At 35.7% G+C, this 18,426-nt stretch overlaps 1 protein-coding gene across 6 annotated transcripts in view; it reads right to left on the bottom strand.

Annotated features, from left to right (window-relative positions):
• ZNF644 (zinc finger protein 644) overlaps positions 1–18,426 on the bottom strand; it is a 99,870-nt gene that overhangs the window by 51,521 nt on the left and 29,923 nt on the right. For 4 of the 6 annotated variants that reach the window (XM_036255114.1, XM_036255113.1, XM_036255119.1 and 1 more), the window contains one exon: positions 17,759–17,819. The exons of 1 other annotated variant lie outside the window; for it this stretch is intronic. The gene's annotated coding sequence lies outside the window, so the exon portion shown is untranslated. Of the gene's footprint in view, positions 1–8,591; positions 8,645–17,758; positions 17,820–18,426 lie in introns of all 6 variants that reach the window. One more of the 6 variants, XM_036255118.1, reaches the window with a different exon arrangement.

Here is an 18,426-nt window from a genome sequence, read left to right as displayed (position 1 = left end):
TTCCAGTTATAAATAAGAACTAGTGATATAATGTGCAACATGATGACTACAGTTAACACTGCTGTATGATATACAGTAAAGTCATTAAGAGAGTAAATCCTCAGTTATCACAAATAAGAAGTATTTCTTTTTGTTTTCTCTTTTTATTGTATCTATATGAGATGATGAATGCCAACTAAACCACAAAGTTACAACTAAACTACAGAACAACCATCATTCAAAACCGCCTGAAATCAAGCTGAATGAAAGTCCTACAACTACGGAATTAAAGCAGCAGCCACATCCAGACTGGTAGGAGGGGCGGAGGCACCACAAGCTGGTCCCACACCCACGTGTAGCAGATAAAAATCAGGAGGACACCTCGGCAGGGAAGGTCCTCCCTGAGGACTGAGGGGTCCCTGTATCACACCAGGTGCCCCGCTCAGGGTTCCAGTGCCAGGAAGAGAAGTCCCCATAACTTCTGGCTGGAAAAACCAGCAGGAACTGAGGCTCAGGGAAGCTGACGCAGCTGGAGCCCTAGGCAGCTCCTTAAAGGGCCCGTGCATGAACTTATCGGTCTCTCTCCCTCTAAGCTTGGAAAGGAGGCAGCTCGAAGGGCACGAGAGACATACAGGGAAGAATTGAGCTGTTTGGCACTGGAGCGAGGGCTGGAGAGGGGGCTTTCTCCTGGAGAAACATGCTGTCACAGGCTTTTGTTCTTTTGGTGAGCCCTTCCCTGGGGCGACAGACAGCCGCCATATCAGGGACTCCAGCAACCTGGCTCACACTGGTTGCCCCACCCTGGTGACTCCCTGAGGCCCCGCCCCACCCAACTTTCAGGCCCACCCAAGCTGCTGCCACTTGTTTAACTATAGGATTGGCCTGTCTTGGATCCTGCTTCAGCTTTTCCTAAATTCTTTCAAATAAGCAGCATCTGGTCTCAGCTAACCCCATACCTCTCATTAAGTAATACACAGAAACAAACACAGGGAGGCAGCCAAAATGAGGAGACGAAGAAACAGGTCCAAAATGAAAGAACAGAACAAAACCCCAAGAAAAGAACTAAGCAAAATGGAGATAAGCAACCTAACAGATGCTGAGTTCAAAATACTGCTTATAAGGATGCTCAGTGAACTTAGTGAGGGCCTCAAGAGCATAAAAAAGGACCAGTCAGAAATGATGGATGCACAGTCAGAAATGAAGGAGGCATTAACTGAAATAAAGAATAATTTACACAGATTCAGTAGTAGAGTACGTAAATCCAAGAAGCAAACCATCGATTTGGAATATAAGGAAGCAAAAAATGCCCAATCAGAATAGCAAAAAGAAAAAAGAATCCAAAAAAATGAGCATAGTGTAAGGAGCCTCTGGGACAACTTCGAGCATGCCAACATTCGCATCTTGGGGGTGCCAGAAGGAGAAGAGCGAGAACAAAAAATTGAAAACCTGTTTGAAACAATGGCAAGAAAACTTTCCTAATTTGGTGAAGGAAACAGACATACAAGTCCAGGAAGCACAGAGAGTCCCAAACAAGATGAACCCTAAGAGGCCCACACCAAGACACATCATCATCAAAATGAAAAAGATTCAAGACAAAGAGAGAATCTTAAAAGCAGCAAGAGAAAGGCAACTAGTTACCTACAAGGAAGTTCCCATAAGGCTGTCAGCTGATTGCTCAAAAGAAACTTTGCAGGCCAGAAGGGAGTGGCAAGAAATATTCAGAGTGATGGAAAGCAAGAACCTACAACCAAGATTACTCTATCCTGCAAAGCTGTCATTTACAATCGATGGCCATATAAAGACTTTCCCAGACAAGAAAAAGTTAAAGGAGTTCATCACTACCAAACTGTTATTATATGAAATGATGAAGGGTCTTTTTTAAGAAAAAAATGTATGAACAAACAAAATGGCAATGAATACATATCTATCAACAATGGAATCTACAAACAAAATGAACAGGAAGAACAGAAACATTCTCATAGATACAGAGAACATTTTGTTGGTTGTCAGATGGGAGGGGGGTTGGGGGAATGGGTGAAAAAGGTGAAGGGATTAAGAAGTACAAATTCATTGCTAGACTGACAAACCTCAAAGGGAAAGGGGTTGGGGATGGAAAGAAATAAACCAAAGAATTTACATGCATAACCAATGGACACAGACAATAGTGTGGGAAAAGGCGGGAGGGGGACTGGAGTGGGGAGGAGGGGGTCAATAGGGGAAAAATGAGGAACATCTGTAATACATTCTACATTCAACAATAAAGATTTAAAAAACAAACAAACAAACAAAAAACTAGTTAGGCAGCCCTGGCTGGTTTGGCTCAGCAGTTAAGAGCATCGGCCAGAGGTCCAAAGTGACCCAGGTTTGGTTCTCGCTAAGGGCATGTACCTCGGTTGCAGTTTGTCCCCAGCCCCGCTTGGGGTTGTGCAGAAGGCAGCCACTCGATGTGTCCCTTTCACGTCGATGTTTCTCTCTCTCTCTCTCTCACTTCCTCTCTCTCCTTAGATGGGAACAAAAATGGAAAAAGGTCCTCAAGTGAGGATAAAAAAAATTTTTTTTTAAACTAGTTAGGCATATTCTAAGAGATTGGAAAGAGTGGACAAGACAGGTGGAAGTATTATTATTGTTATATATAAATTTAAATTAAATTAAAACTTATGTATCTGTAAAATTTCTTAGATCTTTTCAAAGCTTTACCATAAAACAGCAGGCAAATTATTCTCATCTAAGTCAACTTTGTCATTTAGAACTGTAGAACACTAGCACTCTAAACAGATGCTAAAAAGAACCCATCCGTCCAAAGAAAACTGGAATAAAGAGCAAAAATTTTCAGAAGCAACTTTATCCAAATTCTGGAAAACAGTAAAAGGTTTACAGTACCAAAGCAAATGCTGAATCAAGAAAAAAGGCAATCTAAAAATGATAGATAAGCCTTGTTGCATTTTAACTTAGCTGAACTCCAAACCCCTGTATAGCACAGCAAAAGTCAAAAAGATATCACCCAACATTCCTGTTATAAGGACCTAATACCAGAGAGAGAGCCGTGCTGACCTTGTTCCTATAGAAATACTTTTTTTTTTTTTTACACCTCTCTGCAGGTTCAATGAAGGACTGACAAAATGCACATACATGCCCGTTTCACCTAATTCAAAAATGGCTCAGGACAGAAAGACAGCGAAGCACAGGATGTTAGAAACATTGGGAAGAAAATCTGGGAAGAAAGAGTATGGGTACTTTGGTGAATGAGGGCTTTGAAAAGCTTGTGTATAGAACGGAAGATCTAAAAAGCCCTGCCCATGACCCAGGGCCTTCTCAGAAAAGACCAGAAAAAAATCTTTAGCTTCCACCTCTGATTAATCTTTAGACTTAGTGCAAGCAGGCAGAGGTGTAAAGCAGAGTTGTAAGTAACCTGGCTAAGAAGTGAAAGAGTGCCCAAACAAAAAGCCCATTTGTGGCAGAGGACCTAAATAGACACCTGTCCAAATAGGACATACAAATGGCCAAGAGACATATGAAAAAATGCTCAATGTCACTAATCATCAGATGCAAATTAAAACAACTATGAAGTATCACTCACACCTGTCAGAATGGCCGCCATCAACAAATCATCAAACAAGTGTTGGGGAAGGTGTGGAGAAAAGGGGACTCTAGTACACTGCTGGTGGGAATGCAGCCTCATGCAGCCACTGTGGAAAACACTATGGTGTTACCTCAAAAAGTAAAAAATTGAACAGTCATTTTATACAGTGATCCCACTTGTAAGAATATACCCTAAGAAATCTAAAACAGCAATCAGAGAGAATATATGTACCCCTATGTTCATAGGGGCACTATATACAATAGCTAAGATCTAGAAACAACCCAAGTGTCCATCAGTAGATGAGTGGATAAAAAAGCTGTGGTACATGTACACAATGGAATATTATGCAGCTATAAGAAAGAAAGATCTCTGATCCTTTGAGATGGCATGGAAGGACATGGAGAGTATTATGCTAAGCGTAACAAGCCAAGTAGAGAAAGACAAATATCACATGATCTCACTTATTTGTGGAATATAATGAACTAAACAAACCAATGAACAAAATTAACCCAGAGACACAGAGGTGGGGTACAGACTGACAAGCCTCAGAGGATGGGGGGTTGGGGAGGGAAGAGATAAACCACAAGAACTTTAATGCATGTATGCATGACCAATGGACATAGACATCAAAGCTGGGGATGGGGTGGGGGGAATGGGGAGGAGGGTGTCAATGGGGGGAAAAGGGGAAACATCTGTAATAAAAACAAATTAATTTTAAAAAAGCCAATTTGCAATTCATGGAATGGTTTTTTTATTTTTCCCTAAATTTTTCTTTTCTTTCCTTGCCTCTCTTTCTTTCTTTCCTTTTTTCTTCTCCCTGGACATTAAAAAAAATTTCTGTCCAATAGCTAGGTGACCTCAATTAAAAGAACAGAGACTTCAAAGGAAATGACAAAAATATAGTTTAAAAAATTTTTAAATAGTCCAGCCAGTGTGGCTCAGTGGCTGGGTGTCAACCCATGCACCACAAGATCGCCGGTTCGATTCCCAGTCAGGACACATGCCCAGGTTGTGGGCTTGATCCCCAGTGGGGGGCATGTAGGAGGCAGCCAATCGATGTTTTCACTCATTGATGTTTGTTTCTCTCTCTCTCCCTCTCACTTCCTTTCTCTAAAATCAATAAAGGAAAAATTTTTTTTTTAATTTTTTATTTAGAAATATCATACCCACAAATAAAAGCAAGTTAACAAGAAACCCTAAGGAAAGGGTTCTCCAAAGATACCATATTACAATATTCAAAAAATTCAGTTTTTTAGGAAAAATATTACAAGGCATGCAAAGAAACAAGAAGGTACGTCATAGTCGTAATCATGGGAGAAAGGAGGGGCTGCTGAGAATCGATGGACAATTTCCCCTCCTTTCTCCCATGACAAGGGATTTACTACACAAAGACTTTAAATTGGGAATTAATATATTTAAAGAGATAATAGAACTACAGTAAAAAAACTAAGGAAGCCAGATGAATCATGTCTCAATAAAAAGAATATCAATAATTAAAATGAGAAATTCACTAGTGGGTTTCAAAAAGAAGATTTGAACAAGTAGAAAAAACAGTGATCATGAAAGTAGGTCAACTGAAATTATGCAGTCTGAAAAGTAGAAAGAAAGAAAAATAAACAGAGCCTAAGAGATCTGTAGACACCATCAAGTGTATCGACATAGTTATAATGAGATGAAAAAGAGAGAGCAAGAGGCAGAAAGAATATTTCAAAATATAATGGCAATAAACATCCAAAATTTGATAAAAAGACATAAATCTAAACATCCAAGAAACTCAACAAAATCCAAGTAGGATAAATGCAGAAATGAAGACCAAGTCCCATTAATATAAAAGACAAAGACAAAGAATAAATAATAAAAGCAGGAGTACAGAAGCAACCTATCATATACAATGGGCTCTTAATAATATTAAAAGCCAATTCCTCAGCAGAAACCATGAAGGCCAGAAGGCACTGACATGGTATTTACAAATTGCTAAAAGAAAAAAAATGGCAACAAAGAATTCTATACCCAGAAAAAGTATCCTTCAAAAATTAAAGTGGAATTAAGGCAGTCCCAAATAAACAAAAGCTGAGAAAGTTAACCACTAATAGAACTGCCTCATAAAAAATGTTAAAGGAAGTTCTCCAGGCTGCAATAAAAAATACTGTACAGTAACTCAAGGCTATTAAAGGAAATAAGAATAATGATAAAGGCAACATCATAGGTAAATATAAAAAGCCAGTATTATTGTATAAAGATGTAACTTGCAACAGTAACAATAAAACACAGGAGGAATGAAGCTGTGTAAGAATAGAGATTTTACACTATTGAAAAAAAACATTGGTACTCATTCAAACTAGCTTTATAAGCTTAGGCTAATCATTGTAATCGCCAAGGTAAACACAATAACTGGAAAACTAACATAAAAGGAAATAAGGAAATCAAAATGATGAACAAAAAGATCAATTAAACAAAAAAGAAAGCAGTTATGGATAGAACAACCATATTATCAATAAGGAAATAGAGAACTTGAACACTATAGACTAACTGAACCGAACAGTCATACAGAATAATCTACCAAACAATGGCAGAATATATATTCTTCACACATGCATATAAAACATTTTCTGGTACAGACCACATGTTAGGCCACAAAACAAGTTGTAACAATTTCAAGAAGACTGAAACGATAGAAATACCTTTTCTGATCACAACAGAATAAAACTAGAAATCAACAGCACAAAGAAAATGAAAAAATACACAATACGTGGAAATTTAAAAACATACTCTTAAATAGCCAATAGGTCCAAAAAAAAAGGGTAAATTACAAAATACCTGAGACACATAAAAATGAAAATACAATATACCAAAATTTGTGAGATACAGTGAAAGTAGTGCTGGAAATATATAGCTTTAAATACTTACTTTAAAAAAGTTCTTAAGTCAACAACCTAAGTTTATACTTCTAGAAGTTAGAAAAGAAGAACACCAAACCCAAAGTTAGGAGAAGGAAGGAAATAATAAGGATTAGAGCAGACACAAACAAAACTGTGAAAAAAAGTTTGACTTTATGAAAAGATCATCAAAATTAACAAGCTTTAGCTGAATTAAGAAAATAAAGAGAAGATTCCAAAGGATTAAATCAGAAATGAAAGGAGACATTACAAACAATGCCACAAAAATAGAGGATTATAAAAATGCTATGAACAACTATACACCTAAATAACCAAGAAGAAATAAATTATGAGAACCATACAACCAATCAAGACAGAATCATAAAGCAGTAAGAAATATCAACAGATTTATAACTAGTAAAGAGATTGAAGCAATAATCCAAACTCTCCCAACAAAGAAAAATCAGCTTCACTGTAGAGTTCTAAAGTATAAATAACACCCATTCTCTTTAAACTCTCAAAAAATTAAAGAGGAGGACACATATCCAACCTCATTCAATGAGGCCTGCAATACTCTGATACTACAGCCAGGCAAAGACACAACAAGAAAACTAGAGACCAATATCCCTGATGAATACTGATGTAAAAATTAAAAATCCTCAACAAAATACTAACACATTGATTTCAATGGCATATATTAAATGGATTACTACACCATGGTCAAGTAGGATTCCCAGAATGCAAGGATGGTTTAATATATGACAATCAACCAATGTAATACACTACATTAACAAAATGAACAAAAATAACATCATCATCAATTGATGCAGGAAACACATTTGACAAAATTCAATACCACATCATAATTTAAAAAAAAAAAAAAAACAATTCAATAAACTAATAAAGGAAATGACTTCAACATAATAAAGCCCATCTATGAAAAGCACACAGCTAAATTCATACTCAATAGTGAAAGACTGAAAGATTTTCCTCTATATCAGGAACAAAACAAGGCCATTTGCTCTTGCTACTTTAATACAGTACTTACTCAAAATCCCAGTAAGAGCAATCAGGCAAGAAAACAAAATAAAAGCATTCAGATTGGAAAGGAAATGATCTATTCACAGACAACATGACCTTATATAGAATACTCAAAAGATACCATACACGCAAAAAAAAACTGTTATAAGAAAACAATCTCATTTATTTATTTATTTATTTATTTATTTTTATCCTCACCCGAGGACGTTTTTCCATTTTTTGTACAGATAGAGTGGGAGGAAGAGAGAGGAAGAGAGAGAGAGAGAGAGAGAAACATCGATGTGAAAGGGACACATCGAGTGGCTGCCACCGCACGACCAACCAGGGTCGGGGACAAACTGCAACCGAAGTACGTGCCCTTAGCGGGAACCGAACCCGGGTCTCTCCGGACCGCAGGCCGATGCTCTAACCGCTGAGCCAAACCGGCCAGGGCAACAATCTCATTTATAATAGCATCAAAAAGAATAAACTTAACCAAGGAGATGAAAGATTTGTGCACTAAAAACTCTAAAACATACACTGGAAGAAATTTTTTTAAAAAACACAAACAGAAAAATATCCAGATAAGTGATTGTCAGGGGCTTGGAGAAAGAAGGAACAAGGAATGCCTGCTTAATGGGTACAGGGTCTTCACCTTTGGAGTGATGAGATACTGTGGAACTAGTTAGAGATGATGGTTGCACAATATTGCAAATCTAAAAGGTCACTGAATTTTATACCTTAAAATGGAAAACTTATTTTAGGTGAATTTTACCTCAAAGAAAAAAACAAAACCAATAACATTTCTAAATAACAATGAATGTATAAAATATCTAATTAAAATCACAATGCCATTTATAATCATTTCAAAGGAAACAAAATACTCAGGTATAAACTTAATGAAACATGTGAAACAACTGTATGGTGAAATTATAAATGCTGATGAAAGAAATCAAAGACCTCAATAAGTGGAGAGATATACATATAGATTAGAAAATTCATTCTTCCCAAATCAATCTATAGGTTTATTATAAATCCTATCCAATTCTAGGAAAGATTTTGGTAGACACAGGAAAGCATATTGTAAAATTTTTCTAAGTATGAAGTATATCAATATTAAATCTTTTAAAAATTACCATTTAGAGTCAGGTAGGGACCAAAAAAGTACCTAGATTTGCTCCAAAATAACCTGAGGGTGAAAGAGAAATGAGAATCTAAATGTGGTAGGACTATATATTTGATTATAGCTTTTTTCTGTATGACATCTCTTCACAGCTAAATTATTTTACAGTTCTAATGAGAGGCAGTACTAATAGTCTTTAAGAACACAGACTCTGAAGCTAGACTACCTGATTCAAATCCTAACTTTCCACTGGTAGGTCAATCAAACTCACTGTATCTCAGTTTAAACTCATGGTATCTAAGTTTCCTTATCTGAAAACTGATTGAGTTAATACTTAAAAAGGACTTATAACAAAGCCTGGCATATTATAAATGTGAAATAAAACAAATCTGGGCTTATCATGATTTTGGTTTTCAATCAGGCCAAAAAAAAAAATTTATATATATATTTATCTATTTGTCAAGTGTGGAAAGAGTAAACACTATAAACTTTTGTTTTAAAAAATCTAATGCTACAACAGTTTTAGTTTTCAGTCAGTCAAAATAATATAAGGGCCTGTCAACTGCAGAGGGTGCCATAGGAGATACTAATATTTAGTATCTTACTATCTTGTCAGGCTTTTTAAGTCATTCAATCAATAGGTGGTTCAGTTTATAATCACAGTAGATGTAGAGAGAAAACTACTTCCTAGGGACTATGTCACCTCAAGACAGGCAAGATTTGAGCTGAACTTTCTTAGATGGTTAAATTTCAAGTACATAGATGAATTGAGGATAACATTGGTAAGAAATTACGAGTAAAGATGAAAGTGTCAGAATTAAAAAAATAATAATGATAATCAATTGGGCTGCAGCCAATGCTTATTTAAAAAAGAGATGAGCCCTAGCCGGTTTGGCTCAGCGGTTAGAGCATTGGCCTGCGGTCCAGAGAGACCCGGGTTCAGTTCCCGCTAAGGGCATGTACCTCGGTTGCAGTTTGTCCCCAGCCCTGGTTGGATCGTGTGGATGGCAGCCACTCAATGTGTCCCTTTCACGTCAATGTTTCTCTCTATCTCTCCCCCCTCTCATTCCCTCCCACTCTATCTGAACAAAAGGAAAAATGTCCTCAGGTGAGGATAAAAAAGAGGAGATGAAACTGTTAAAACTGACTGAAACATAAATTTGGAAGCTCTTGATTAAAAGATCTAAAAATTGAAATGTATCTGTCAAGGAGTAAATTTTTCTTTATAATAAGTGAATAATACAATAATATAACTGGGTACTTCTTAAAAAGCTGAATTAAATATCCTTACACAAATAAAATGAAGTGAGCAAAGACATACCATGCACAGATGAATGCAATGGAGTAAACAAAATAGCTATGAGAATGGAAAAGATAAGTATACATAGTTGACAAAACAAAAGCAAAGAGACCTAGTAACTGACCAAATTTTTATGACAGAAAATAAACTATGTGACTATTCAGAGGGATTTGGATCTTGATAACAAGAGAATGGGGCACTAGCAAGAATGGTTTTGAGAGTAAAGGCGACTAATCAATCTAGTTTACACATGGTGATGTCAGAATACACAAAAATATCCAAAGTGATTATGTTTTTCAGATGTTTCAATAATTCCATTAAAAATGTTTCTTATTAGAAAGTGAAATATGTCTGTCTGTTGGGAAGGAAATATATATAAGGAAGGTAGTAAAAATATGAATGATTACAGGGTAAGGGGGGAGAATATCAATAGAATAAAAGTATAATCTTTTAAGTTGGAAGGAATAACTTGTGTGCCACTACTATTATTTGACTAAAAATAAAATTTGATTAGATATTAAACATTATATGTAAATACTGACTGATTATTCAACAAATGTTTGAGTACTTCTGAACTGCTCTAGATGGTGAGTATATACAATGATGAACAAGGTAAGCAATGTCCTACTCGCACATATACCTTTTATCCTAACGACCTGCTGAATCATGATTAACCTAAAAGATTTCAGGACTATTTTAACCTAAACTTTGTTACCCAGGCTGGAAAATGTCTGCATCATCAAATAGTATCAGAATTCATATTTAGTTACTATGTACCAGACAGTATTAATGAAAATCCAAGACAACACATTTAATACACCCTTAGCTATTCAAGCATCTTTGGTAAGACCACTGTCATCAGTAGTATGATTAATTAGTAATTAATGGTATTAAATCTTGTTTAAGAATAAGCAGAGGACAGAATCTCTTAATAAAAACACACCAGCTATAAAGCTATATGGAGCAAGTCATTTTTCAACAATCTTTAGGTCAACTGAATATTTAATATATAAAAGATGTTTTGTAGTATCTTGCAGAGATATCAGAACAAAATAAATAAATCTGCAAGATAGTATAAAGATTTAATATTGATGACTCTCAGATCTTTCTTAAGTTACGGATCTCTTGTATTTAACTGCCACCTGAAATTTCTACTTAGCTGTCTTGAGCTACTTCAAACTCCGTATTTCTTATCTGTGAATCTGCCCAGGACAGAAATATGGATAGCATCCTTAACTCCCTCCCTCTTTATTCTCCTACCCCCAATTCCATTATAATTAATGTAATTATTTACCATTTAAACCTACCACAGGAGGTTCAAATATAACAACAGCAAATTTTTTTGGTCTGACAAGGCAGTGTTATGGTTTCCTGTTCACATACTGGAATGACATTTGCCACTTAACCTTAATTGTTAAGTTGAAAACCACTTCATATATGGGCAGAAATTTTTATAATAAATACAGGCACTGATGAAACTTTCTTTGGAAAAAACAGAATGACCACTTGGCTTAAAAAACACATCAATGCAGTCTACTTTTAACCCTTTCAACAAATAAAACAACAGAGTAAAACCAAGGATGAAGACCAAGAGAAACACAATGTATCCAGGAGTAATACTGTACAAATACTGTACAAAAATTAAACCCAAAAGAAGACAATATCTTAATCCCTAAAAATAACTCAGAGAAAACTGTTATATGTTAAGGCTTTTCTCAGCTCTCTTTTTTCTGGTCCTAAATTTAGTAGTTTCTAGAATTAAAGCTTTTGAAAAAAACAAGTTCATTGACTTTAAAGCTGGATATGAGACAAATAATTATAACTTATCATACATGTTAAGGTAGCAAAAACACAACTACAAAGAAGGAACTTTTTTTTTTTGATCCTCACCCGAGGACTTTTTTTTTTTTTCCATATTTTGTTCAGATAGAGTGGGAGGGAGAGAGAGGAAGAGAGAGAGAGAGAGAAACATCAATGTGAAAGGGACACAATGAGTGGCTGCCACCCGCACAACCAACCAGGGCCAGGGACAAACTGCAACCGAGGTACATGCCCTTAGCGGGAACCAAACCCAGGTCTCTCTGGACCTCAGACCAACGCTCTAACCACTGAGCCAAACCAGCCAGGGTGGAAGGAACGTTTTCTAATGCTGGATTCACAAGAGACAACAGGGTTTGAGTGGCATGCTGTTAATCTAGTCTTAATAAACCTAATTCTTACTAATGGCTCTTATTTTCTTTTTACTTACAAATTATGCTAACATTAGTTTGTGACAAATTATAAAGAAATTCATCATTAGGAAATATTACCCTAAGAAAATAATATGAAGGGAACCAAGAAGGCTATTTGCTCATACATGAGCATATGTGACTTTCATTAAATCTGGTTATTCAATATTAAAAACTGAATGCTGTATATAAACCACAAAGGTATGTTCATTGTGAATTTAACAATGAAGGAGAAACATCTTTGAAAATTAAATATTCTCTAATGAAATTACGTTATTATGAAGATGACATTTCAAACCTTTGAGAAGTACCACAATTAAAGAAATGCACAAATAAATACCACTTTTCACTGACTGGACTGGCAAGAATTAAAACACAAATTAATATTTAGAACAAAGTGGGGAAACAGATATTGTCAAAAACTGCTAAGAATGTTATGGTACAATCTCAATGCAATTTTTCAATATATATCAGAAATTAAAAGATATATATAGTGACCCAGCAATCCATTGCTACAATTATCCTACACTCTCACAAAATCCCAATAATATAGTCAAGAATATTTATTGCAGCATTTCTTATACAAGCAAAAAAAACCTGAGATGTACCCAAGTATCTGCCAATAAGGAAACAATTTTATTACACATGATGTATATATGAAAAAATATCCAAGATATATTGGTAAATGGACAGAGAAAGATGCAGAATACATACAAGCTATTTTTGATAACTTATAGGGAGCACAGTGCTGGGAGAGAGGAGAATATTACTTCTTATTTTAAACTTTTCTGTACTATTTGCTCACACATAAGAATATATGACTTTGATTTAAAAATACGACTTGGAAAATAGTAAATGTTGCTTGGCAATATATTTGAGAATGGTCAAATGTATACTGAGCAATGTCACCAAGAATGAAGAACAAATGATTCTATTAATTAAAGGATTTTTTTTTCACATTACAACAAAAGGCAACATATCTATAGTGCTACTAAAGAAAGTAAAAGCACAGAGAGGTTAATTTGGATATTAAGAAAATTAAGCTACTATAAGAGAAACTTTCATGAAGCACTTCAAATCCTTAGATTTAGAATTCTGAAAAATGAAAAAAGCTTAGCCGCAGCTGACTAAAACATTCAAACACCAAATGAAGAGGCAGAGTCTGAAACTGAAGTATACCCATTAGCCTCTGAGAGGAAATAAAAATAGTCTAAAATCTTTTAAAGATGCCCAAGTCAAACAATCACACGGTTAAATTTCTCTGAATATTCAAATTTTATCAACAAAAAAACAAAACACACTTAACATCCAGGGTGAGATAAAAGTAATAACTGAGATTCTACATTCAATAAGAATCTGTGTCTAAGAAAATCTTTGTAGGGAAACAGAACAGCATGAGATGGGGTCAACGTCCAACTCTGTGTTCAACCTTTATGGCAGAAGCTGCACAGAGGAAAAGCAACAAATTGATCCCAGTGGGGAAGAACCTCTCCTTGCTTTGGACTTGCTAGAAGGCAATCAAGCTTCAGGCATAAAAATTCCCAAGGTGACTACGATAGCCAACCCAACTAACCGAATTTCAAATATGGAAGAAAACTAGTGCAAAATGCTTTAAAGTTCGGAAAAAGTTTCATTTCATAAGAAAATATAGGGGGTATAAATGGTGATGGAAGGAGACTTGACTTGGAGTAGTGAACACGCAATATATAGATTATGTATTACAGAATTGTACACTTGAAACCTATATAATTTTATTAACTAATGTCACCCCAATAAATTCAATAAAAAGTAAAAACTATATATGATTTATGTATATTACAGATCTACAATGATTAAACAAACTTTTAAAAAATACTTTCCAGCAAACAGCAAATTTCCTAAGCTATAGGAATCAAAAATTTATCACAATTCCAGACTATGATTCAATTTCTTCCTCCACTCCAACAATTTTTACCAAGGAAAATGAGAAAAGGTTTTCTTTAATTCTTACAGATGTGACCAATCTTCCTAATCTTCCCCTTGTAATAGTCTAACACATCTTTTAAAATCTTTAGAGAGCCCAGCCGGTGTGACTCAGTGGTTGAGCATCGACCCATGCACCAAGAGGTCTCCAGTTCAACTCCTGATTAGGGTACGTGCCCAGGTTGTGGGCCCGAACCCCAGTGGGGGGGCATGCAGGAGGCAGCCAGTTGATGTTCTCTCTCATCGATGTTTCTCTCTCTCTCCTTCTCCCTTCCTCTTTCTCTAAAGTCAATAAAGAAAAAAAAATTTTTTTAAATCTTTAGAGAAATAACTAGTACAAACTCACAAGAGAATATTATTAATAACAAACACTCCAATTTCTATAACATGGATTAATGCCTTCATTTGGAAAGTGTAATCAAAATCAACAATGACTAGCTATTTTATTCAACTGGACTGAAGGAAAATGGGGGATATTTTATTTCTCTTTCCAAAATGTCTATAATGCTGCCTCTGTATTGTTCTCATAGGCTCCCCTTCCTACAGTTCAATAGCAACTGAAGTACTAAAGTCCCCATCCCATTCAGCAGATATTCTGAATATCTATTTGTCTGAGAGATAACTGTTCATTGTTCTATGTTAATTTTTTCTTTCCCTTTTTTTTATTGATTTTTTAAAGAGAGATAGAAACATCGATGTGAGAGAGAAACATTGATGGGCTGTCTCCCGCATGCCCCCTACTGGAGATCAAGCCCACAACCCCAGCATGTACCCTGACAGGGAATCAAAATGGGAACTCTCAGTCCATGGGACAATGCTCAATTCACTGGGCCACACCAGCCAGGCCATTGTTCTGTGTTTAACAAACATTCACTAAGTACTGTACTGAGGTAAGTAAGACATGGAAGGTGTCTCCCTTCAAAAAGCTCACAGTCTAGTAAAGAAAACAGACTATTGAGGGCCAGGTCTGGCTCAAAGGACAAAATGATACTTGAGATGGACTGTTTCAGATTAGCTGACAACGAGGAGGAAGGGACATTGGCAGCTGGGGAGGTGAGGGGTTGGAGAAGACTGACAACATATACTTAGGACTAAAACTAGGAATATAAATTATCATATTTTGTTTACTCACATAATGCTAGGCATTCTGAAATAGCTACAGTGATATCACTGTACTCCATGTTATAGAGCTTACATTTTATTATGCAGGTGATGAGGAAAAATGAAGGGGACAACTAGAGGAAGGAAAGTAGTGTAGAATGTTGGCAAGTGAGTCAGAGACTCCAAGAATTCAACAAACAAAATATAGACAGAGTGCATAAAAAATTTGTAATATTACTCAACATTAACAAATAATAAACTGATACAACAACATGGAGGAAACTCAAAAACATTATGTTGAATGAAAAACAGATACAAAAGAGTACATAATATATAATTTTATATACACAAAGTTCAAGATAAAACTAAGCTATCTATGCTCATAGAATTCAAGATGATGTTCACCTCAAGAGGAAAGGTTATTGGATTGGAAATGAAAGAGCAAGAAGAACTTTCTGGGACAATAAAAACATTTTGTATCTTGATCTGGATGGTGGTTATACATGTAAACACATATGTAAAAAGTCATTCAGCTCTATATTTTACATTTTTCACATTTTACCATACATACATTAGAACTTAATTTAAAAAAAGAAAAATGCACGTATAATTGTGGTGGGATTAAAGTTAGAGTAAATTAAACCAGTATCATCCCATAGTACTATCTAACATAAGAAATCAGAATCTAGGTTCTAAAAGACACTGTATATTCAACTAGCAAACAAAATCCCTTTAAGACCTTAAGTACATGTCTAGCTATTTCTCTCCTTCAGGAAGGTATACAAGCAAATGTTCCCTATAACATGCTATGAAAATAAATTATTCTTCCTAAATAAAAAGTGCCCTGGCCGGTTTGGCTCAGCGGTTAGAGCGTCGGCCTGCGGTCCAGAGAGACCCAGGTTCAGTTCCCGCTAAGGGCACGTACCTCGGTTGCAGTTTGTCCCCGGCCCTGGTTGGTCGTGTGGGTGGCAGCCACTCGATGTGTCCCTTTCACGTCGATGTTTCTCTCTCTCTCTCTCTCTCTCTCTCTTCCTCGCTCTCCCTCCCACTCTATCTGTACAAAAAATGGAAAAATGTCCTCAGGTGAGGATAAAAAAAAAAAAGAAAGAAAGAAAAGAAATAGCTCCCTATTAACTAAAAAAATAAAAAATTTCTACACTATAGTACGTACCCTACAGGAAGAATATAAAGACTAATAAAATAATAAAGCACAAAGAGCACTTAATACAATATAGAGACAATACTCTTTTCAAACTACCATTACTATTATTATTATATAATAGCAATAAAAGAAAAACTGCTTAAACTGCCTAAACCACTTATTGAGAATACAATATTTAACTGCACATTACTCATCTATAGCATTTCTCATACTAGGCTTTTTTTTTTCAACTTTGAGATAAGCAAATTTCTGACAGCTGAGCCATCTGGGTAGATTAAAGGAAAATCAAGTTAACTGCAATTTTATCAAAGTATTCTTCTTATGCTATTTATATCCTGAAGCCATGTTCACTTACTTTTTTTTTAACATTTCAACAATTTATATTATTAAAAAGCATTCTTTCACATACCCAACCAAAAGTACATGACCACAATTCAATTTTCTTAAAGTCAACAGTCTTAAAAAATAAAAGCAAATCAGAATGCTAAATTAGAAAAACCGTTCAGCATAGATACACACAAGAAAAATATTGAAACAATCATTTATAATTCTGAATACTATATTAAAAAGTCACAATTTGGATAATTTAACCAATCTGTGTAAGTGCTTCATTAATGGAAATAAGTAAAATTCTCAAAAGCAAAGACTACTCAAATACTATAATCCCTAAGAAGAGAAAAGTGAAGCAATCTAACAAATTTCTTATTGAAAGTGATTTTCTCACATTGGAAACTACACACCTAAATTATAAAACTCAACATAAAACAGGAAGAGAATTTAGTTGCACAATTTGATAGCTGTATTTTTCTCTCACCAAATCAATTGGACCAAGTGCATCACAAAGTCAATTCTTCATATTTCATATTTTTATTTAGCAACTCACTGATTCCCACCCTGACCAGTTTGGCTCAGTGGTTAGAGCATCGGCCCAAAAACCAGAGAGACCTGGGATGGGTTCCCGCTAAGGGCACGTACCTCAGTTGCAGTTTGTCTCTGGCCACGGTTGGGATTGTGTGGGTGGCAACCAGTTGATGTGTCTCTCTCACATCGATGTTTCTCTCTCTCTCTCTTCCTCCCTCTCCATCTGAAGATAAATGCCAAAAAAAGTCCTTGGGTGAGGATAAAAACTCACTGACTCAGGACTTGAAGGCGCATTGTTTTTTTTATTATTATTTTTTCTTTATTGACTTTAGAGAGAGAGAAATATCGATGAGAGAGAATGGCTGCCTTCTGCATGCCCCCCAGTGGAGATCGGACCCACAACCTGGGCATGTGCCCTGAGCAGGAATTGAACTGGTGACCTCTTGGTGCACGGGTCACTCAACCACTAAGCCACACCGGCTGGGTTTGAAGGCACATTTTTTAAAAAAATTTTAAGGTATTCCCACTTTGATATGTAATATTTTAAAAAGTAGTCTTCTACTTACCTAGATTTTGTCTTATTAACATCTTGCTGCAAGAATGATCTCATTCAAAATTAAATCAAACCTGAAAGAATACAGGTAAAACCATCATTTAGTTTTTTGCTTCAGGCATGAATAAGTATATCTATGACAATGTTTTTAAATTAAAAACTGCAAATCAATTTTTTTCTTGATAAGACATCTATCTGAAAAACTGTTCAACTAAAACATGATTATTTTAATCTTCATGAAAGTTGCTAAATACCTTTTTTTAAAGAAAAAACAATTTAATAAAAAAAAAAAAACTTTCTAGTTCTCCTCAACAAATATTTTCACAAAACTTGTTGTCATTAACTTTAATAATAGGCTAGAGCTATAGTTAAAATCAGGATTTGTTCATAAAACATATTCTATCTAGATCAATTTACCTAATACTACTGTGTACATATCCCCAAAAATGCGAGAAAGTTGAAGAAAAAAATATAGACTATGACTTAAAAGTATATACTAACAATAGCCAGAATACTAGCTAACACTGCCCTAGACAGTTTGACTCAGCGGTTAGAGCGTCGGCCCACAGACCAAAGAGTCATGGGTTCGATTCTGGCCAAGGGCATGTACCTCGGTTGCAGTTCAGCCCTGGCCCTGGTTGGGGCTGCACAGGAAGCAACCAGTCGTTATGTCCCTCTCAC

The sequence above is a fragment of the Molossus molossus genome, unplaced genomic scaffold (assembly GCF_014108415.1).
Source record: "Molossus molossus isolate mMolMol1 unplaced genomic scaffold, mMolMol1.p scaffold_m16_p_12, whole genome shotgun sequence".
Taxonomy (NCBI): Eukaryota; Metazoa; Chordata; class Mammalia; order Chiroptera; family Molossidae; genus Molossus; species Molossus molossus.
This window is presented reverse-complemented; position numbering and strand designations above follow the sequence as displayed.